The following is a 23,516-nucleotide window of genomic DNA, read 5'->3' as shown; positions in this document are numbered from 1 at the left end:
AAATGTTTTCATTATACACTTCATCTCTTTTGCCATATCTTCCCTATACTTTCTGAATTGATCCAGCACTAGTTTAAATTCCTGTATCTCAGTTGAAGTGTAAGTTTGTTCCTTTGGGCCATAACTTCACCCTTCCTAGTGCAGGTTGTAGTTTTCTGTTGTCTAGGCATCTGGCTACCTTGGTTACTCCAAATCAGGTTTTCCTAGACCAGAATGGGCTCAGATCTTGGAAGGAGGCAATAGTTTCAGGTCTCCCTGAGGGTGTGTTAGAAGATTGATGCAGCCTGTGAGGACTCGAGTCACTGTGCTTTTCTGCCCAGCAGGTGGCGCCTGCCAGCCTGTAGCTCCAAACTGGCGTAAGGAGGTGTGGCCCGTGGCTGTTTTCCCCCAGGCTCTGGGGTCCAGTTCTGAATGGAAGGTGGGTAGAAGAGCTTGGAACGGACTCTTTCCTCTTATGGAAGACAGAACCCCCTGGGGAGAGGTCATTTCCATTTGAATTGTCTGACTCTGCTATCTCCACCCTTGTCTGGGTCTGAGTGCTGGAAATTGAAAATGGCTGAGGCTTTCTCCACTGAGCCGAAAAAGGGACGGAAAGACCCCCTTCAGGATCAGTCTGCGGGCCCCCTCAGTTCCACCCATTGGCCAGAGACAGTACCCGGTCCTCTGGGCTCCCCCTCCCTCCCAGAGAGGTCCTCCAGCTTTCCAAGGTCAGTCATCACCAAAAGCCTCTGTTTGATTGTTGGAGATTTGCAGCTTGTATTGAGTAGTTCATGTGTGCGAATTAAAACCTCAGTTGGAGCTCAGCTGAGCTATATTCACTTGCTCAGAGAGAGCTGCTCTCTAGCACACGAGGGTTTGCAGTTTTGGAGAGTGCTGCTCTCTAGTACCACAAGGCTTTGCAGTTCGGGCTGTGGTGAAGGGGCTCCTGGCTTGGGTCCACAGTTTTTACTTACAGATTTTATGCTGTCATCTTCGGCATTCCTCCCAGTTCAGGTTGGTGTATCATGAGTGGATGGTCACATTTGTCTCCCTGCAGTTATTCCAGATCAATTTTTAGTTGTTCCTGACTGTTTATTAGTTGTTCCAGGGGGACTAACTAACTTCCACTCCTCTCTATGCCGCCATCTTCTTTCTCTCCTGTCTCTCCTTTTAACATATATATTTAAAATTTTTTTGGCTGCAGACATTCAAGGAAATCTCTCTCAAAACACTAACTGCCATAGGCTAAAGGAACAAATGCCACATACAACAAAGAACACAGACTTTACAAAAGTAGTTCAGAAAAGTAACTACACAAACAAATAGCAACAACCCACAGCAAGCAATAAAACAAACCCTGAGAGGGAGTGTGCCAGTTTGAATATATTATGTACCCCAGAAAAGGCCATATTGTTTGATGCAATCTTGTGGGGCAGACATATTAGTGAGGATTAGGTTGGAACATGTGGATTAGGTTGTTTCCATGGAAATACACCCCACCCAACTGTGGGTGATAACTCTGATTAGATAATTTCCATGGAGGTGTGGCCCCGCCCATTCAGCATGGGCCTTGATGAGTTTAATGGAGCACTATATAAGCTCAGGTAGAAGGACAAGCTTGCTACAGCCAAGAGGGAGGGACACTTTGAAGAATGCACAGGAGCAGTTTCAAAAAACCAGAACTCTGGAGCAGACGCCAGCCATGAGCCTTCCCAGCTAACAGAGGTACCATCCTCCAGTGAAGGTACCCGATTGTTGATGACTTACCTTGGACACTTTATGGCCTTAAGACTGTAACTTTGTAACCAAATAAACCCCTCTTATAAAAGCCAATCTATTTCTGGTGTTTTGCATTCTGGCAGCATTAGCAAACTAGAACAGGGAGAAGAATTTCATTTCCAGAGTTACTATATTATACTTTCCAAAATGTCCAGTTTTCAACAAAAAATTATAAAACATCCAAAGAAACAAGAAAATATGGCCCATGTACAGGAGAAATGAACAGAAACTGTCCTTTAAGAAGCAAAGACACTGGACCTACTAGACAAAGACTTTAAATTAACTGTCTTAAATATGCTCAAAGTAAACCATAGACAAAGAGGGAAAATCAAGACAACCGTGTCTCAACAAATAGACTATCAATAAAAGGACAGAAATTATAAAAAGGAACCAAACACACAAATTATTAACTGGAATGTACAATAAGTGAAATAGCAATTACAATAGAGGATTTCAAGGGCAGATTTGAGCAAGCAGAAGAAAGAATCATTGAACTTCAAGGACAGACAAATCTCAACTCAGATTATCCACTCTGAGGAGCAGAAAGAAAAAAGAATGAACATAAATGAACAGAGACTCAGGTACCTGTGGGGTATCACTAAGCATACCATTATACACATAATGGGAGTCCAAGAAGAAAAGGAAAATGAGAAATGTACAGAAAGAATATTTGAACAAATAATGGCTGAAGGCTTCCCAAATTTGAAAAAAACACATGAATCTACAAATCCAAGAAGTTGAATGTGGTGGTTTGAAGCAGTATGCACCCCAAAAAGTTATGTTCCTAAATTAATCCATTTCTGTGTGTGTGGACTAATTTTAAGAAGAACCTTTTGATGAGGCTACTTCAGTTAAGTTATGATCCACCTCATTCAGGACGGATCTTAATCTTCTTACTGGAGTCCTTTATAAATAGAATTAATACAAAGAGAGAGAAAGAAAGCCATGGAAGCAAGAAGCTGAAAGCAATGAAACCCAGAAGAGAAGGGAGAGATCAGCAGACACCACCATATGCCTTGCCATATGGCAGTGGAGTCCAGCATCGCTGGCAGCCAATCTATGGGAAGAAAGCATTACACTGATGATGCCTTGTTTTGGACATTTTTCTCAGCCTCAAAATTTTAAGCTAATAAATTCTCATTGTTAAAGCCAACCCATTTCATGGTATCTGCTTTCAGTAGCCTAGGAAATGAAAACACTCAACAAACTCTAAGAAGGATAAACCCAGAGTGATTCACGCTGAGACACATTATATTCAAACAGTTGAAAGAAAAAGACAAAGGGAATTTTGAAAGCAGCAAGAGAAAAGTGACTCATCACATACAAGGGATTCTCAATAACATATTAAGGTAATTTCTCATCATAAATCATAGAGGCCAGAAGACAACAGAATGGCATATTTAAAGTGCTAAGATAAAAAACTGCCAATGAATTTTGTACTTGGGAACATAAAATATCACAAAATGAACATTTGCAGTAAACAAAAACTGAGGGACTCTGTCACTAGTAGATTAGCCCTACAACACAGGCTAAAAGGGGTCTTTCTGGTGGAAATAAAAGCACAGTAGAAAGTAACTTGAACGCTGAATAAAGAACACTGTTAAAGACAACTACATAAGGAAAGACAAAAGCCAGTATTACTGTAGTTTTGGTTTGTAACTCTTTTTTTCCCCTGTATGATTTAAAAGACATGTGTAAGACAACAATTATGAATCTATGTTAATGGATACATAATAAATAAACATGTCATTTGTAACAACAATATTATAACTCTTTATAGAAACAGATTTGTATACTAATGAAGATAATGGGGTATTATTTCAAAATAGAAATGTTTAAAAGGTTAATTGTAATCCCCAGGATAAACATTAGGAAGATAAGTAAAAACATATACAGAAAAGGAAATGAGAAAGGAATCAAAATGGCACATTACAAAAAAACCAATAAAACATAAAAGGCAGTAATGGAGGAGTTAAGGAACAACAAAACAAAAAACAAAAAAATATAAGACATGGAAAACAGCAAAATAGCAGAAATAAATCCTTTCTTATGAGTAATTACTTTCATTATAAATAGATTAAACTCTCCAATTAAAAGGCATAGCTTAGCAGAATGGGTTAAAAAAAACAAACAAAAAAAACAAAAAAACATGATCTAACAATGTGCTACCTACAAAAGACTCACTAAAGGACAGAAAAAGATATTTCACAAATAGTGACCCAAAAAGAACTGAGTGGCTATACTAATATTAGGCAAAATAGACTTTGAGTCAAAAATTGTTATGAGACAAAGAAGGATCAATCCATCAAGAAAATACAACAATTATAAACATAAACACACCCAAAAAGAGTCCCACAATATATGAAACAAAATTGAAAGAACTGAAAGGAGAAAGAGACAGTTCTACAATAACAGTTTGAGACCTCAATACCACACTTTTCAATAATGGACAGAACAACTAGAAAGAAAATTGATAAGGAAATAGAGGACTTAAATAACACTGTAAAACAAGTAGACCTAAAAACATATACACAATACTCCACCCCAAAACAAAAGAATAAACGTTTTTCTTAAGTGTACATGAAACATTCTTCAGGACAGACCCTAGAGTTAGACCACAAAACAAGTCTCGATAAATTAAAAAAGACTGGAAATCATACAAAATATCTTCTCTGACCACAATGCAATGAAACTAGAAATCAATAACAGAGGCAAAGCTGGAAAATTCACATATGAAAATTAAACTCATGGTTCAAAGACGAAAATACAAGGGAAATTAGAAAATATTTTGAGACAAATGAAAAGGAAAATACAACATATTGCTTAATGGGTACAAAGTTTCCTTTAGGGGTAATGAAAACATTTTGGATATTGATATATGTGGTGGTTGCACAACACTGTGAATGTACTAAATGCCACTTAACTGTACACTTTAAAATGGTTAATTTTATGTTGTATGAATTTCACCTCATTAGAAAATAATGATAGAACATTATTTGTGATCAGTAAAAATTTTTCATGCCTCTGACCATATTGGATTAAAAAGCAAAATGTGTGATTACCTTTAAAATAACAATTTTATATTTGTAAAGGATCTCAAAAATAATCTCATTTCCCTTATTCTAAAAATTAAGAAATTTCAGAGTAAATAAGTTCAACAACTTATTCTAGTAAAAGAGAACCCTCTCCCCAACCCCTCTAGTTTTTTAAACCTGTAATGGCTTTGAAAGTGTTGTGTACACACACATAATTTTAACAATGGTGCCTACTAGAATAAAGGCCTTGACAGCTATATGTTAGGATCCTGAATGAATATCTAACGATGTTATGTTCTAATGCTCAAGACTTGAATCCAGCTGCTGTCCCTGATACCTCATTGCACAGAATCACCAAAACCAGACTAAACAACTGAAAAAAAAAAATGTGTGTGTGTGTGTGTGGGGGGGGTTAAACTACAAGTCTGAATCTACTGCCAAGAATATTATTAAGAGTTTCTTTGATTTTTTCTGGAAGAATTTTTTTAAAACCAGATTTAAATAACTAAAATAAACTTGTTCCTAGTTCAAGCATTACACTTTATGTTTAAAGCAGTTAGGAAAAATTTTCAAAGAAAGATTGCACTATATAATTAAAGAGATTATTATAGGTTAGATTGCGTTACTGAAAACAAGCATTAATGCAAATAGGCTTATGATCTAGTCTCTACTTGTATGAAACATAAAAAGGCTTATTAAAATGTAAAAGATATACACTGGATGACAGCAAACAACACTTTTCATAGAGCATGTTTGTACATCAAGTATGTGAGATAAAAGATACTAATTTCAAAATGTATGATGGCACTGTTTTACATTTTTTGCAAAGACTTTAATACCTGTGATTATAGGAAGACTCCTGGATTCTCATATCTATTTCTGCATTTAATCTGTTGCAATATGTTGTTTGGGTAGAAATATATGAAGAAAATTCAGCCTTATACTGCTTGTGCCTTGTCAGATTAATCGTGGAAGTTCTTTGATACTATATCAAAACTTGACAAGTGATAGTTCCTTAAAAGTTAACTGCAATGTAGAATTTAAAACCATATCTTTGTATGGTGTGAATATATCTCAATAAAATTACATTAAAAAAACTTATCAATGTACTTTCCACACCTTATCAGATTAAAATCCACTGGTTTACCTTGCAGTTTGAATGGATCAATTACATATGCATTATTTAGTAATATCACGCATTAGTCATTTGGAAAACATTGGTTAATGGGTTATGCAGATCTTCCAAATATTGATGTATTTTCGTTTATAATATAAAATGGTCAAATTTGTTGTATCACTGATTTCATCAGAAAAGACTGAATATGGGGAAGCTGTTAAGCTCAGTGTAGTAGATACAAGTTTTCCAAAATTCTAATTTTCACTTCAAAGTTTGAATTTTATCACTGGCAACAAATACTATCAAATGTTCTACTTTAAGTAACAGTTTTTCCAAAACATGTCTGCCAAAAAATAACCATGTCTGAATATAGCCAGAGTTTGCCTTTCAGCCATCCTTTCAAGTAAAAATGGTATTCCATTAAAAAGGAAAAAGCAATCTGTTCAGCTCACCATTCAATCACACATGTGCTTTTTCTCAAGACAACCACGGAAATTTGGCATGGAGCTGAAGTGTTTTAAGTATATTTCCCGCTTCCTCATACAGAATATTAAAAAGATGTTTTAGACATAACATTTAAAACACTACTTCATCAAAGACATTCTTAAGTGAAACTGGAATTTCGTTACTGTGAGTACACAGTGGTGAAAAAATATGACTCCTAGTACCACTTGGTAAAACTGTTTGATTCTTGCTAAATGCCAACAGTTTTATGTACCAATTCTTTTGCAGCATGAGTGCAAATAACACAGAAAGATGGCACGTAATGTCTTAGAATTCCTGAAAACAGTTTTGACCTTGCAGACACCTGAAAGAGTCTCAGGAACCGCAACCCCCCCCCCCCCCGCCAATTTAGAGACCACAGTTTGAGAAACACTGGTGTAGACAAATTTAACCAACATTTACCAGAAGCTTGCTATATGCAAGGTACTCTGCTAGATTCTAGAGAAAACAAAAATGAAGTAGTCACTCCTCTGGGGAAAAGTGCCGCTGGTTCTGCTTGGGAGGCCAATCAGATTATACAATAAATATCTAGAACAGTTAAGTATCCACTCACTTTTTTTAGGAACTCTAAAACCAAATCTTTTGAAACAGTTACAAATTGCATAAATCCCAGGGTCTTCCTAGGCCAGATTTCTGACCCTTGGCAATTCTAGAAATGTTCTACTTCATTTATACCATACCTCTACTCCTTAAACAAACCTTTTTTTGCCATACTGAATTTTATACATAATATTTCTATTGTCTGATACAAAATATACCATCTTTCCGTCTTTGTATACGTAGGGCAATAGTAGGTGCTCAGAGTACTAAACTTGTTAAGAATGAAGATGTGAGAGAGTAAATAAATGAATATTCCCTTACCTACTGAAGAATAAGGTCCTTAAGGACAAAGACAGTTTTACTTATCTCTATATCCTCAGAGACTAGCCCAGGGTTTGGCAAGGAAGAGGTTCTCATTAAATGCTTATTAAATGGAACAGATATGAGCCTATATCACAAGTTGATTTTAGGAAGTTGTTAAAATGATCACTACATTCATGTTCCACACCTACTCTCTCCCTTGCCCTACCTATGGAGTATATAATTAACACCTTCATTATTTCTTGTGCATTTCACTGCAGTAAAACAAACTGGAGGGAAATGATCGGAAGTAATTAAAAAAGTGAACTACTGAAGCTTTCAAAACTAGTGTACTTTAATTATTTTGAAGACTGCTATAACAAAGACTAAAATGAAACCCCAAGTATGAAAAAAGAACTTTTACAATAATGCAAAATCCTGCTGATGTCATTTCAAACATTCCCCAGATATCCTATTTCTCTCATTTCCTGGCATTCCTAAATTTCTTATTAAAAATACTGACAAAACAAAGCTTTATTTCAGAGTTCATCTTATTACAGGCTTTGAAATAGTAAGGAAATAAAGTTAATGCATAATGTAAAGCCTTGAAAGTTTAAAAAAAATTTTCAGGAAGATTCCAAACATACTATCTGCCTTAAAGATTGGATTTCATGGGAAAAAGTTTCTGAGACAGAAATTGGCATGCAGGAAATTTATGGAGAGTCATCCAATACAGGGAGTGAGGGAAGCAGACTTGGACAGAGCTGCAATGCTTGCACTGCAAAATAGGCCTTGGCCAATCCCACAGGGAGCACTGAAGCTGGGATGGCTTTTCAGAGATGTTTCAAACTGAAATGAGGGGGTTGGGCACTTGTACCCTCACATTTGTATCCCTGAACACTGGATACCCAGATTACAGGTGTTACTTTGGGCAAGGCAGCTCTTTCTGGTAGAGGCAATTCCTAGGGAGCCTCAGCTCCCTAGCAAAAAGCCGTCAGCAGGGAACATTCCTGGTAGCTGGGGGAAAAAGGGTGTTGGTCCTGAAGGGGGTAACTGAGCCACTCAGTACAGCATCCACCATATCTTCCTTATTAGTATTCTAAAGCAGTACCTATTTAAAAGGGATTTAAAATATCTTGTTTAAAGAATAACTGGCCACTTTATGCACAGCTGTACAGAAGTTCACTGATCTCTACTAAAAGAAACTGCCTCTTTCACATCCCCAATTGAGTGGTTGCCACTGACTGAACCAAGGAGGAAGCCTGGCTTCCTCCCTGACACAAAAGCTGTCTGATCCACAAGTTACAAGTAAAGAGAAGTCCGGGTTAGAAAAGCATTCATTGCCCAACAGAGGAAAGGGACATTTCCTGAGCTAATCAGACTCTCCAAAGGGTGAACAGGGAATGCTGAGTGAATCAGTCATCCGGAGTGTTGGACAGGCAAATGAGAACAGAAGAGCAAGGAGATTTATGTTGATGACAGATCATTACCTTCAAAATCTACACACTCTAGTTGACAATTATTATCAAAACAACTCTGTCCCTAGATCTGTCTATGCATCTAAACTATGAATTTCTGAAAGATCTCCTGTTCTTACATTCTTTTTGAGATTCCTATTTTCTTCGCTGCAACTACATCCTTATGATACACCCACATTACTGGAGTTAAGTTTTTGCTCAGTAGGATGAGGGATAAACTGCTGCGGCAAGTCACAAACATACCCAGCAGCCATCTCCTAGTCCTCTTCTACCCCCTTTCTTTCCAAACCCTGTTGCTTGTTTGTGCGCAATGTTTCAGCACATTTCCATTTTGCAGCACAGGGAAGATGTCAGGTCTCAACTGTGAAAAACAAACTACCCAGAAGTGGAATGGTTTGACATTACCTTGAATCAGAAACCAGGAACAGGGTAGGAACTCTGCACAAACGTTGCTCAACACATGCTTCTTGTTCAGTGGCAGGGCCCCCACTGCTGGGGTGTATAAAAACTAGCACTCAGGCAACAGGGTCCCTCATCTCCTATGTGAAGCAGGGCAGGTAAAGCTGCCATCCAGTAACTCTGACCCAAGTATGTGGCCTCCCTGGCAATCTGGCCATGATGGGGCCTCTATCCCTGCTCTTTTGGACCCCTTGTGCTGTGTAAGTAATACAGTCAACTTTTTAAATAATCTCTATTGGGCCTGAACCTATGTTCCCATGACACACCAAACAGCAACTTGCTCCATACTCTCAGATGGTTCAAAAAGGAAATGGTATAGAGAGAGTAATGTTAAAGTAAATGGGATGAAATGTTCACAGCTGGTGAATCTGGGTAAAGAGTTTTAAGACCATTTTCTGCATGAAATTTTATTAAAATTAAAAGTTAAAAAATAAATATAATAAGGAGGCTAGAAAAGCATGCAGGAGCATATCATAATGGGCTTTCTAAGGCCAGGCTAAGAAGTGTGGACTTAATTGTGAAAGGAATAAGGAGAAAGCAGTAAAGGGTTTGATCATTTATTACAGGGAACAGTCTGATGGGAGGTTAAACTGAAGGGAAAGAAGGAAAGACTGGAGGCAGAAAAATCTATTTAGAAGACTATTTTACAGTCCAGATAGGACATAATAAAGATCTGAATTAAGGTACTGGGAATGGAAAAAGGTGGGTTCAAGAGATACTGAGAAACTTGCAAAGTGATGAGACCGTGGGGGCTAAAAATGGAAGTGGAATCTAGAATAATCCCATGTGATTCCCTCCCACCGCCCCCCCCCCCCACCCCACCCCTACACACATACACAATTTCTGGTTTGGAAACAGGGAAGATGAAAGTGTTGCCAAAGTAGGAAAAGCAGAATGTGTATTTAGCTTCAAAAGGTCAGAGAATGAGTTCAGTTTTAGACATTGTGAATTTGAGAATATTTGTGGGCTATCTAAGTCTACCAGTGTGCTGGTTTGAAATTGTTATGAACCCCAGAAGAGCCATGATCTTTTTTTTTTTTAACCAAGAGAAAATGCTTTTTAATACAAACACTATACATTTGGGTACAAAAATGCAATACACAAGCAGAAAACATTATTTTATCAATAATAATGTCTCAACTAAGAACACTGAAATTAAGTTATTAAGGAATGTTAAGAGGAAAAACATTTTTTAAAGTTGTATTCAATTGACTCTGTTAGGGAAAACATTTGTTTGGCTCTGGTCACAGTTCCATCATGTCCACTTTCTTTGTAAGTTCAGCTTCAATGGTATCCAATTCTCATTTTGCTTCTTCAATTTTTACTTGAGCAAGAGATAGATTCGGCATTAAATCTAAATAGGACTCCAGTTTTTTCTTCAAAAGTATTGTCTGTCGTTTTACTTCTGCCAGTTTCTCTGACAGTTCTACTAGTGACTAATAAGACAGAGAAGCACCCATGCCTCTAGCTGAAAGTTACTGCTCCTCTGCAGTCTTGATTCCAAATCTGAACTCCTCTGATTTTGCTTTTAGGAAATCCATGTTCTGAAGATGACTGTCAACTTTGCTCTTTCCATAGAGACGCAGCTCTGCCTTCTTGAGGTCCTCTCGTAGACATTTTTCTAATATTAAAGTTGCAGTTAGGTTTTTTCAAGTTTTGTCAATTCAAGCTTGATTTCTTCATTTTTGGATTTGGTACGAAAAAGATCAGAGGTCAAATCATTCACTGCAGGGATAAAACTAGCTAGTGAGGTAGCCTTTGTTTCAAGTGCCATTGCACTGTCAACCAAAGTACTGAGATATCTGGAACTAGTGCTAGAGAGATTGGCAGGGGAAAAATTCACACTCTCCATGAGAAGGTCTTGAAGATGCTTGGCTTTGGATTCATATTTGCTCATTTCCTGTTTCAAATCTTCTGTTACTAGGGAGACATCCTTGTCCTGGGCCATGCTGTTTTCTGAAAGGTGATATAAAATCTCTGTGGACCATGGATTCACCTCATATTGTGGAATACAATGATCTCCAAATAATTTTTTTCAACCAGGCAGCAATGCCTCTTTCTCTTGGGGCATCTCCGTATCTGCTGCTCTCACCACTTGGGAGTCATGATCTTTTAGTCCAATCTTGTGGGATGGAAACCTCTGATTGGATGTTTCTATGGAGTTGTGACCCACTCAACCATGGGTGAGAACTCTGATTATATTATTTCCATGGAGGTGTGGACCCCACCCATTCAGTGCAGATCTTGATTAGTTCACTGGAGTACTGACACATACACTGATGCTTGGAGACGCTGACAAGAAAGATGTTTGGAGATGCCAAGCTAATAGATAAAGCCCAGAATTTGCCCTGGAGAAGCTAAGAGAAGACCCCCAAATGCTTAGAGAGACATGCCCTGGGAGAAAGAAGCAAGGACACACAGGACCTAACAAGAGCAAAGACAGTAGCCCAGAGACATTTTGGGGAAAGCCATTCTGAAACACAATCCAGGGGCAAAGGACCAGGAGACACCAGTCATGTGCTTTCCCAACTGACAGAGGTATTCCAGAAGCCATCGTCTGTTCTTTAGGGAAGGTATCTTCTTGTTGATGCCTTAGTTTGGACGCTTTTATGACCATAGAACTGTAAATCTGTTACCTAATAAATCCCCTTTATAAAAGCCAATCCATTTCTGGTATTTTGCATAACAGCAGCATTAGCAGACTGGAATAATTAGTAAATTAGGAATTTTTAAATGCAGGCCTAGAGCTCCAGGCTAAAGACATCAATTTGGGAATTATCAATGTGGGGATACGGAGGCATGAACTGATAGAGTAGTAATAGTAGAAGTCAAAGAGAAACATCCTATGGAACAAGATGAGGAAATAGCAGGAAAAAAGTGCAGCAATAGAACCATGTGTTGTTCTAGTTTGTTGCTTTAATTAGGAAATGAATGTCCCAAAAATGGCATGCCTTAAAGCAAGTAATGGGAATACTTATTTGCAAAAAGATATATAAATATCCCTGCTATTATCTATTCACTTTATTTCCCACAAAGAATGACCCACTTTTTGGAAAATCATATACTAAACATTAATTATAGTGCTAAAAATTATTAACAAACATACAAATTGGCAGAATGGTTTTAAAACAAAAAATTTCATGACAGCTCCCTAGTTGAAAATGAGTATCTCAAAAGTTAAAAAATGGCAGATTAGGGAGCTAAAGGATATACTCCTATAAAAACAACAAGTGGACTGGCAAAAACTGTCCAAACCAACAGTTCTGGGGCTCTGGAGACCAGAGGGGCATTGCAGGACATCCAGGAGAAACCTGGATGAGTAGACTGAGAAGCCGCAGCAAAAATTATGAGTGAACTGCTCCTGAAGCAGTGGCTGGCACACAAACCCCACCTGCAAATCTTGCCTCAGACACAGTCTGTGGCTAGCTGCTCAGGACAGAGAGGGGAGTAAAAGACTTCTTCCCTGGGAACAAAGGTGGGGAGAACATGGATAAGTGCTGAGCACAGCTTCTGATCGGTGAGATTGGACTACCAAGCTCTGGCTCTGAATCACTGTTCTAGCCTCCTGGAACAGGGATCTCTACAGCTATTGTTTCAACATCGCCCAGTGGAGATTGAAAAAACAGAGTCCCTTCTAAGGACAGTAGGGAAAGACTGGCCAAAGAGCACCATCTGCAGGGCAGACCAGGCAACTGAATCTGAGAGAAGCAAAAGGGGAGGGGAAAAAAAAGACCTTTTGGGGTCTTTCCTGACACTTTCCCCAGGACCATTTGGAACTCATCTGTGCCCTTTTGTGTGTCCCCCAGCCCTGTTTTGATCAGTTAAACACAGGCAATTCTAAAGATCTAAAATAACTTGAAAGAAGTGTCAAAGAAGAGCCTTACCACAAAGTCAATTAACAATAAAACATTAAGCAAGAGAGAAAAACTGAACATCAGAGTAAACACATCAAAATAATCAGAAGCCTAGACATCAGCAGAAAATTACAAGCCATACTAAGAAATAGGAAGATATGGCCCAGTCAAAGGCACAAATTAAAAAGCTGGAGGAGACAGAATTTGGAAAAACTAATCAAAGATGTTCAAACACATCTCTTAAATCAATTCAAAGAGATGAAGGAATACGTAGCTAAAGAGATAAAGAATACTAAGAAGACAACAGGTGAGAATAAAGAAGAATTTGAAAACATGCCAGAAAAATAACAGAATTTATGGGAATAAAAGGCACAAGAGAAGATATTAAAAATACACTAGAGGCATACGACAGCAGATTTCAACAGATGGGAGAAAAAGGATCAGCAAGCTAGAAGACAGGACATCTTAAATCTTACAGACAGAAGACCAGAGACAGAAAAGAATGGAAAAAAATTGAGCAGTCCAAGGGAAATGAATGACAGCTTGAAACGCACAAATATATGCATCACTGGTGCCCCAGAAGGAGAAGGGAAAAGGGGCAAAAAGAATATTTGAGGAAATAATGGCCAAAAATTTCCCACCTCTTATGAAAGAGTTGAATATACATATCCAACAAGGGCAATGACTACAAACAGAATAAATCCAAATAGACCTATTCAAAGACACAAATTAATCAGAATGTCAAATGTCAAACAGAATTCTGAAAGCAGCTAGAGAAGTGATTCATCACATATAGGAGTGGTGATTTCTCATTAGAAACCATGGAGGCGAGAAGGCAGTGGTATGATATATCTAAGATACTGAAAGAGAAAAACACCCAGCCAAGAATTCTTTGTCTAGTAAAACTGTTCTTCAAAAATGAAGGAGAGTTCAAAATATTGACAGATAAACAGAAACTGAAAGAGTTTGTTAACAAGAGACCTACCCTACAAGAAATACTAAAGGGAGCTCAGCAGGTTGAGAAAAAGACAGGAGAGAGAGGCATGGAAGAGAGTGTAGAGATGAAGATTATCAGTAAGGGTAATTAAAAGGGGAAAGAGTCGGACAAAACAAGACATAACAATACACAAGCCAAAGGATAAAATGGTTGAAGTTATGCCTTTATAGTAATAACACTGAATGCTAATGGATTAAACTCCCCAATCAAAAGACACAGATTGGCATAATGGATAAAAAAAATATGACCCATCTATATGCTGTCTACAAGAGACTCTCCTTAGAACCAAGGACACAAATAGGTTGAAAGTGAAAGGCTGTAAAAAGATATATCATGCAAACAGTAACCAAAAAAGAGCTGGGGTAGCTATACTAATATCGGACAAAATAGACTTTAAATACAAAAGTGTTCTAAGAGACAACGAAGGACAGTATGTATTAATTGAAGGGGCAATCCTTCAAGAAGAAATAAAATCATGAACATTCCATGCATGTAACCAGGGTGCCCCAAAATACATGATGCAAACACTGGCATAACTGAAGAGAGAAATAGACATCTCTAAAATAATACGTGCAGGCTTCAATACACCACTCTCATCAATAACAGAACATCTAGACAGTGGTTCAATAAGGAAACAAAAAATGTGAATACTATGGTAAATAAACTAGACCTAACCAACAGGTACAGAATATTGCACTGCAAAACAGCAGGATATACATTCTTTTCAAGGGCTCATGAATCATTCTTCAGGATAGACCACATGTTGGATAATAAAACAAGTCTCAATAAATTTGAAAAGACTGGAATTATACAAAGCACTTTCTCTGATCATAATGGAATGAAGCTGGAAATCAATAATAACCAGAGAACTGGAATTTTCACAAATATCTGGAAGTTAAATATCACACTCCTAAACAATCAGTAGGTCAAAAAAGAATTTGCAAGAGAAATCAGTAAATATCTCGAGACGAATGAAAATGAGATCACAACATGAAAACTTATGGGATACAGTGAAGGCAGTGCTGAGAGGGAAATTTATAGCCCTGAACAGCTAAGTTAAAATGGAAGAAAGGGCTAAAACCAATGACATAACTGAACAACTGGAGAAACTAAATAAAGAACAGCAAACTAATTCAAAGTAAGCAGAAAGAAATAACAAAGATTAGAGTGTAAATAAATGAAATGGAGAATAAAAAACAATAGAGGGAATCAATGAAACAAAAAAGTGGTTTTTGAGAAGATCAACAAACCCTTAGCTATACTCAAAGACAAAAAGACAGATGATGCAAATAAATAAAATCAGAAATGAGAGGAATCATTACTACAGATCCTGAAGAAATAAAAAGGAACATAAAAGGACACTATGAAAAACTGTATGCCAACAAGCTAGACAACTTAGATGAAATGGACAATTTCCTAGAAACACATAAACAATCTACACTGACTCAAAAAGAAACGGAATACCTCAACAAACCAATCACATGTAAGGAGACTGAATCATTCATCAAAAACCTCCAAACAAAGAAAAGGTCCAGGACCAGATGGTTTCACAGGTGAATTTTACCAAGCATTCCAAGAAGAATCAATACTATTTCTTCTCAAACTCTTCCAAAGAACTGAAGAAGAATGAACACTACCTAACTCATTCTATGAGGCCAACATCACCCTAATACCAAAGCCTGATAGATACCACAAGAAAAGAAAACTTCTGACTAATCTCTCTAATGAATATAGAATCAAAATCCTCAAGAAAATACTTGCAAATAGAATCAAACAGCACATTAATAGAATTATACAGTATGACCAAGTGGGTTATATCCCAGGTATGCAAGGGTGGTACCACACAAGAAAATCAATTAATGTAATACACTACATTAACAAATCGACAGGGAAAAGCCACATGATCCTCACGATTGACACAGAAAAGGCATTTAACAAAATCCAGCATCCTTTCTTGAAAAAATACTTCAAAAGATAGGAACAGAAGGCAACTTCCTCAACATGATAAAGAACATATATGAAAAACCCACTGCTAACATCATGCTCAATGGTGAGAGACTGAAAGCCTTCCCTCTAAGACTGGGAACAAGACAAGGATGCCCACTTCCACCATTGTTATTCAACACTTTGCTACAAGTTCTAGCTAGAACAACTGGGAAAGAAAAAGACAGAAAAGGCATCCAAATTGGAAAGGGAGAAGTAAAATTTTCACTATTTCCAGATGACATGATCCTACATTTAGAAAATCCAGAGAAAAAAACACAACAAAGTCACTTGAGCTAATAAACATGTTCAGCAAAGTGGCGCGATAACAAAAGCAACATGCAAAAATCAGTGGTGTTTCTATAAACTACTAATGAGCTATTTGAAAAAGCAACCAAGAAAAAAAATTCCATTTACAGTAGCAACTAAAAGAATCAAATATCTAGGAATAAACTTAACCAAGGATGTAAAGAACTTGTACACAAAAATCTACAAAACATTGTTAAAAGAAATTCAAGAAGACCTAATTAAATGGAAAGACATTCCATGTTCATGAATTGGAATGCTAAAGGTCATTACAATGTCAACTTTTCCCAAATTGATTTACAGATTCAATGCAATACCAATCAAAATTCCAACAGCCTACTTTGCAGAAGTGGAGAAGCTGATTAGCAATTTTATTTGGAAGGGTCAGGGGTCTCAAAATCCAAAAACATCTTGAAAAAAAAGAATGAAGTAGGATGACTCAGTTTCCTGACTTTAAAGCATATTATAAAGCCACAGTGGTCAAAACAACATGGTACTGGCATAAAGACAGACATATTGATCAATGGAATTGAATTGAGAGTTCACAAATAGACCCTCAGATCTACAGTCAACTGATTTTTGACAAGGATCCCAAGTCCAATCAACTGGGACAGAAGAGTCTCATTAATAAACGATGCTGGGAGAACTGGATATCTATTTCAAAAAAAAAAAAAAAAGAAAGAAAAGTGTGCCAGTTTCAATGTATTATGTCCCCCAAAAAAGCCATATTCTTTGATGCAATCTTGTGGGGCAGACATAATAGTGGGGATTAAGTTGGAACATTTGGATTAGGTTGTTTGCATGGAGATGCGCCCCACCCAACTGTAGACGATAACTGATGGGATATTTCCATGGAGGCGTGGCCCCACCCATTCAGGGTGGGCCTTGATTAGTGGAGCCATATAAATGAGCTGACTCAAAGAGAAGAAACTCAGTGTAGCTGTGAGTGACGTTTTTGAAGAGGAGCTAGCTTGCTAGAGAGGAACGTCCTGGGAGAAAGCCATTTTGAAACCAGAACTTTGGAGCAGACGCCAGCCACGTGCCTTCCCAGCTAACAGAGGTTTTCTAGGCACCATTGGCCATCCTCCAGTGAAGGTACCCGATTACTGATGTGTTACCTTGGACACTTTATGGCCTTAAGACTGTAACTGTATAGCCAAATAAACCCTCTTTTTATAAAAGCCAATCCATCTCTGGTGTTTTGCATTCTGCAGCATTAGCAAACTAGAACAAAAAGAAAGAGGATCCGTATTTCATACCCTATGCAAAATTAACTCAAAATGGATCAAACACCTAAATATTAGAACTAGAACCATAAAACTCCTAGAAGAAAATGTAGGGAAATATCTTCAAGACCTAGTGATAGGCATTAGTTTTTTAGACCTTACACCCAAAGCACAAGCAATGAAAGAAAAAAAATTAATAAACAGGGCCTCCTTAAAACTGAATACTTCTCTGCTGCAAAGGACTTTGTCAAAAGGGTGAAAACGCAACTGATTCAATGGGAGAAAATATTAGGAAACCACATATCCAATAAGGGTTTGATATCCAAAATATACAAAGAAATCCGACAACTCAACAATAAAAAGACAAACAACCCAATTAAAAGAAGGGTAAAATATTTGAATAGACGCTTTTCCAAAGAGGAAATGGTTAAAAAGCACATGAAAAGAGGCTCAGCTTCAGTAATTATTAGGGAAATGCAAATCAAAACCACAGTGAGATATCATCTCATACATACTAGAATGGCCACTATTAAACAAACAGGAAATTACAAGTGTTGGAGAGGATGTGGAGAAATAGGAATACTTATTCACCACTGTAAAATGGTATAGTTGCTGTAGAGGATAGTTTGGTGGTTCCTCAGAAAGCTAAGTATAGAGTTGCCTTACGATCTGGCAATCCTGCTACTTGGTACATACCCAGAGGATCTGAAAGCAGAGACACAAACACACACTTACACACCGATGTTCATAGTGGCATTATTCAAAATTATTCTAAAAGATGGAAACAACCCAAGTGTCCACCAACCAATGGATGGATAAACAAAATGTGTTATATACATATGATGGAATATTATTCAGCAGTAAGGAGGAATGAAGTCATGATAATATGGATGAACCTTGAGGGCATTATGTTAAGTGAAATAAGTCAGACATAAAAGGACAAATATTGTATGATCTCACTAATATGAACTCATTATAATATGTAAACTCATATACATAAAATCTAGAATATAAGCTACCAGGATATAAAATGAGGCTAGAGAATGGGGAGCAGTTGCTTAATATGTGCAGAATTTTTAACTAGGTCAAACTCAAACATTCGAAAATGGATAGAGGTGATGATAGCACATCATTGTGAGTACAATTAATGATGCTGAATTGTGGTGAATGTGGTGGAAAGGGAAAGTTTAGCCCCATGTATGTCAACAGAAAGAAAGTTGGAGGTTAAAACATGGGAATGTATAACACAGTGAATCTTGTGGTGGACGATCCCTGTGTTTACCTGTACAAATATGAAAAAGTTCTTTCATGAAACAAGAATAAATATATAACACTATTACAAGGAGTTAATAATAGAGGGATATATGGGGGAAAATGCACCTCTTGCCAACTGTGTACTATAGTTAGCAGCAATATCTTATTCTTTCATCAACAGTAACAAATGTACCACACCACTACTAGAAGTCAATAATAGAGGGGAATAAAGGGTCTGGGATGTTTGGGGTTTTCTTTATAATTGTCTTTTTTTTTTTTTTTTTTTTGGAGTAATGAAAATGCTCTAAAATTATCATGGTGATGAATGCACAATCAATGTGAGCCATTGATCGTATACTTTGGATGGATTATATGGTGTGTGAATATATCTCAATAAAATTGCATTAAAAAAAAGACTGGGGAGGAAACTACATTTGTGCCACAAGCTATTCTATAAGCTTATTTTTAGGACAGCTAAGCTTTGAAGGAGAGCACTCGCACAGGCCAACATGCAAAGACTGAGAAAGGTGGCTTCTTTACCTTTTTTGTTTTTTTTTAGCTTCTGGTATTGAAGGAATAACACTAACTAGATTCAAGCTTAAGGAACAGTGTCTAAATTTCAGAGATAATACATTAATATGTTAAAATATCCAGGTTGCAAAAAAAGATTATAAAACATACAAATAGGAAATGATGACTCATGCAAAGGAGCAGGATAAAAAATTAGAAACCATCAATGAGGAAGACCAGAGCTAAAGAAGATATAAAAAATGGTCTGTAAAAACCTGAAAAGACAGTCAACATCATTTGCCATTAGGGAAATGCAAATCAAAACCACAAGAAGATACCGCTTCACATGCACAAAGTTGTAGAGAAACTGACTTCTAAAAATGTTTTTAAGAAAAAGACAAAAAAAAAAAAGCTCCTAAATATGCTCAAAGAGCTAAGGAAAAATATGGACAAACAAGAAACAAAGAAAATCAGGGAAACAATAGATGATCACAAAGAGACTGTCAATAAAGAGACAGAAATCATGAAAAGTAATCAAACAGCTGAATATCATAGTAACACTAACTAAAAACTCCCTAAAGGGTTTTAACAGCAGATTGAAGCTGACAGAAGAATCAGTAAACATGAAGATAAAATGGTTGAAATAATTCAGTCTGAGGAGCAGAAAGAAAAAAGAGTGAAGAAAAGTGAACAGTGCCTTGGAGACCCTTGGGACACCATGAAGCATAACAATATATATGCTGTGGGAATCTCAGAAGGAAAAGAAAGAAAGGGAAAGAATATTCAAAGAATTAATGGCTGAAAACTTCTGAAATTTAATAAAAGCCTAAACAATACATATCCAAACTCCATATAGGATAACCTCAGAATAGGTCCACATTGAGATACATGATAATCAAACTGTCAAATGCCAAAGATAAAGAGAGAATTCTGAAAGCAGCAAGAGAGAAACAAAGTGTCATGTAAAAGGGAGCCACAGAGTAAGACTAAACGCTGACTCCACATCAGAGATGAGGCAAGAACACAGTCAGATGACATATTTAAAGTGTTGAAAGAACACAAGTGCCAACAAAGAATTCTAAATACTGCAAAACTGTCTTTCAAACATGATGGAGAGATTAAGACATTCCCATACAAACAAAAGCTGAGGGAGTTGGTCACCATGAGATGAGCCCTACAAGACATGCTAAAAGAAGTTCTTCAGGTTGAAAGGAAAGGATCAGAAAATAGATTGAAGTTGCAGGAAGAAATAAAGATCTCTGGTAAAGGTAACAAAACAGGTAAATATGAATGCCAGTACTGTTGTATTTTTGGTTTGTAAACCCACATTTTACATCCTACAGGATTAAAATGCAAATGCTTAGTAGTACATAATGATAAATCAAAGGTCTTGTACTTAAAATGTATAAATATGTGATTTGTGAAAACAATTACATAAAGGTGGGGGGATGGTGGGGTACACATAGTGAGTGTATCTAATCAAATGTGAATGTTATAGACTTAGGATGCAAAATATAAGCACTACAGTAACCACAAAGAAATACTGGAAAAATATATTAAGAAAGAAATGAGAAGGGATTCTAAAGAAAGGACTTGAATAAAAAGGCAAAGGACTTGAATAAACATTTTTCCAAGGAAGATATACAAATAACCAATATGCACATGAAAAGAAGCTCAATGTCATAACCATTGCAGAAATGCAAATTGGAATCACAATGAGATGCAACTTCCCACTCACCAGTATGGCTATTGTTAAGGAAGAGAAAATAGCAGGCGTTGGCAAGGATATGGAGAAATGGGAAACAGCGCACTGTTGGTGGGAAAGTAGAATCATGCAGCTGCTTTGGAAGACAGTTTATCAGTTCCTCAAAAAGTTGAACATAGAGCTGTCATGTGTTAATTTGGCTAAGTGTCCAAGGAGGGAAATCCCACTTCTAGGTATATACCCAAGGGAAATGAAGGCAGGGAGTAGGCAGATAATTCGTGCACCAATATTCATGGCAACACTGTTCACAGAGGCCAGAAGACAGAAGCAACCCAAGGTCTGTCAGTAGATAAATGGATGAACAAGTGAGGTGTATACATACAATGGAATGTTGTTTGGCCCCACAGAGGAGTAAAGTTCTAACGCTGCTGCGTAGATGAATCTTGAGGACATGGTATTGAGTGAAATAGGTCAAACACAAGGGGACAGACATTGTGTAATTCATTTACATGACATAGCTACAACATGCAAATTCCCAGAGACAGAAAGTAACAGTACAGGTTGCCAGGGCAGGGGATGAAAAAAAAACTGGGAATTAATGCACAGTGGGTATGAGGTTTCTATTTAGGATGGTGGGAGAGTTCTGGTAATGAATGGTGGTGACAGTAGCACAACACTGTGAATGTGAGTGATCCCACTGAATTGTACACTTGTATGAAATGGGGAAGTTCATGTTGTAAATTTGCTTTAGTCAGGGTTCTCCAGAGAAACACAACCAACAGGATTTTATACATTTATATATATATATATACTTATTTATTTATTTATAGGAGATTTATTATAGGAATTGGCTCACATACTCATGCAAACTGACAAGGTCGAATGCCATAGGGCAGGCTGCAAGTTGGAAACTTGGCAAAGGTAACAGTGAATTCCCCAGAAGAGGCTACAAGATGGGAATTTTGATGAAGGTGATGATGAATTTTCCAGAAAAGCTGGCCGTCTGAAGTAGAGATAGAAATTCCTCCTTTTTTTGACTGTTGAAATTATCAGTTCTCCCTTTAAGGCCTTTAAATGATTGGATGAGAAGACTTCTCCCATTGCTGAAGGTGATTTCTTTGTTGATTGTAGACTTAACCATAGACATAATCAACTGACTAATGATTTAAATCCACCAAATACCCTCAACAGTAACAATCAGGTCAATGATTGCTTGACCAAGCACCTGGATACTTAGCCAAATTAACACATGAAATTAACCATCACAATATTTATTTCCACAAAAGAGAGAGAGGTTAAAAAGATATTAACAATTAAGTCAATACATGAGTCCAGACTGGATCTTATAAAGGAGAAAATGCCCAAAATGACATTACTGAGGCAGATGAAAAAATTGGAGTACAGACTGTAAATTTTATAGTAATGTTCAATTTCTTGAATTGTACCTAAGCTGTTTACATAAGTGAATATCCTTGTTCTTAGGAAATGAACATGGAAGTTTTAAGTGTTCGAGGGGCATGATGTTTACAACCAAATTATATTCAAACATCAAAAAATAAATAAATAGAAAAACATAGACGGATAAAAAGATAGAATGATACCTCAAATGGAACAACATGCTAAAAGTTGGTGGGCTTGGGAATCTGGGTGGAGGGTATAATGGAGTTTGGAAATCTCTGTATGGTATACATGCTATTTTTAAAAGCATCTTGTAAAAGTCTGAAGTTATTTCAAAATAAAAAGTTAAAAAAAAAAATCAGTGAGCCTTAAGATGCAGCAGTAAAAACTATAAAAACAGCACAAAGAGAAAAAAGGAATCCCCTACCTAGAAAAAAGAAAAGAAAAAAAAAAGAAACGAGGAGTCCATTAGATCAAGATGGCAGCATTAATATGCCCCAGGGTGCCATTCCCTCACAGAATCTTTTAACAACTAGCAAAAATTAGGAGAGCCATTGTTCTCAAAAGTTCAGCAAACAGTTAAAGGGTTAACTGGGCAAGTGCCACAATCAAGAAAACACAGCCTTAAAAATGACAAGCATAATTGTGTTCACAGCCACTGCCATGCCACCGTCACTCTCTAACGCCAGCGCTGCCTCTAGCTCACCAAGCTCCAGCCAAAGAAGAAAGGCGATAAGTAAGGAGGTCTCTATACCATGGCTCTTACAAAGCAGACTGCCAGCAAAGCGACCATGGCAAAGCACCCAAGAAGCAACTGGCTACAAAAGCCACTCACAAGAGTATGACCTCTACCAGAGGGGTGAAGAAACCTCATCATTACAGGCCTGGTATTGTGGCACTCTGTGAAATTAGACATTATCAGAAGTCCACTGAACTTCTGATTCGCAAATGTCCTTTCAGCACCTGGTGCGAGAAATTGCTCAGGACTTCAAAACAGATCTATGCTACCAGAGTGCAGCCATTGGTGCTTTGCAAGAGGCAAGAGAGGCCTATTTGGTTGGCTTTTTTAAAGACACCAACCTGTGTACTATC

At 37.3% G+C, this 23,516-nt stretch overlaps 1 protein-coding gene and 1 pseudogene across 4 annotated transcripts in view; both read right to left on the bottom strand.

Annotated features, from left to right (window-relative positions):
* The window catches only part of ARFIP1 (ADP ribosylation factor interacting protein 1), a 195,913-nt gene that overhangs the window by 129,253 nt on the left and 43,144 nt on the right, over positions 1–23,516 (bottom strand). The window lies entirely within an intron of this gene.
* LOC119529942 lies at positions 10,331–11,330 on the bottom strand (annotated as a pseudogene).

This window comes from Choloepus didactylus, chromosome 3 (genome assembly GCF_015220235.1).
Source record: "Choloepus didactylus isolate mChoDid1 chromosome 3, mChoDid1.pri, whole genome shotgun sequence".
NCBI classification, from domain to species: domain Eukaryota; kingdom Metazoa; phylum Chordata; class Mammalia; order Pilosa; family Megalonychidae; genus Choloepus; species Choloepus didactylus.
This window is presented reverse-complemented; position numbering and strand designations above follow the sequence as displayed.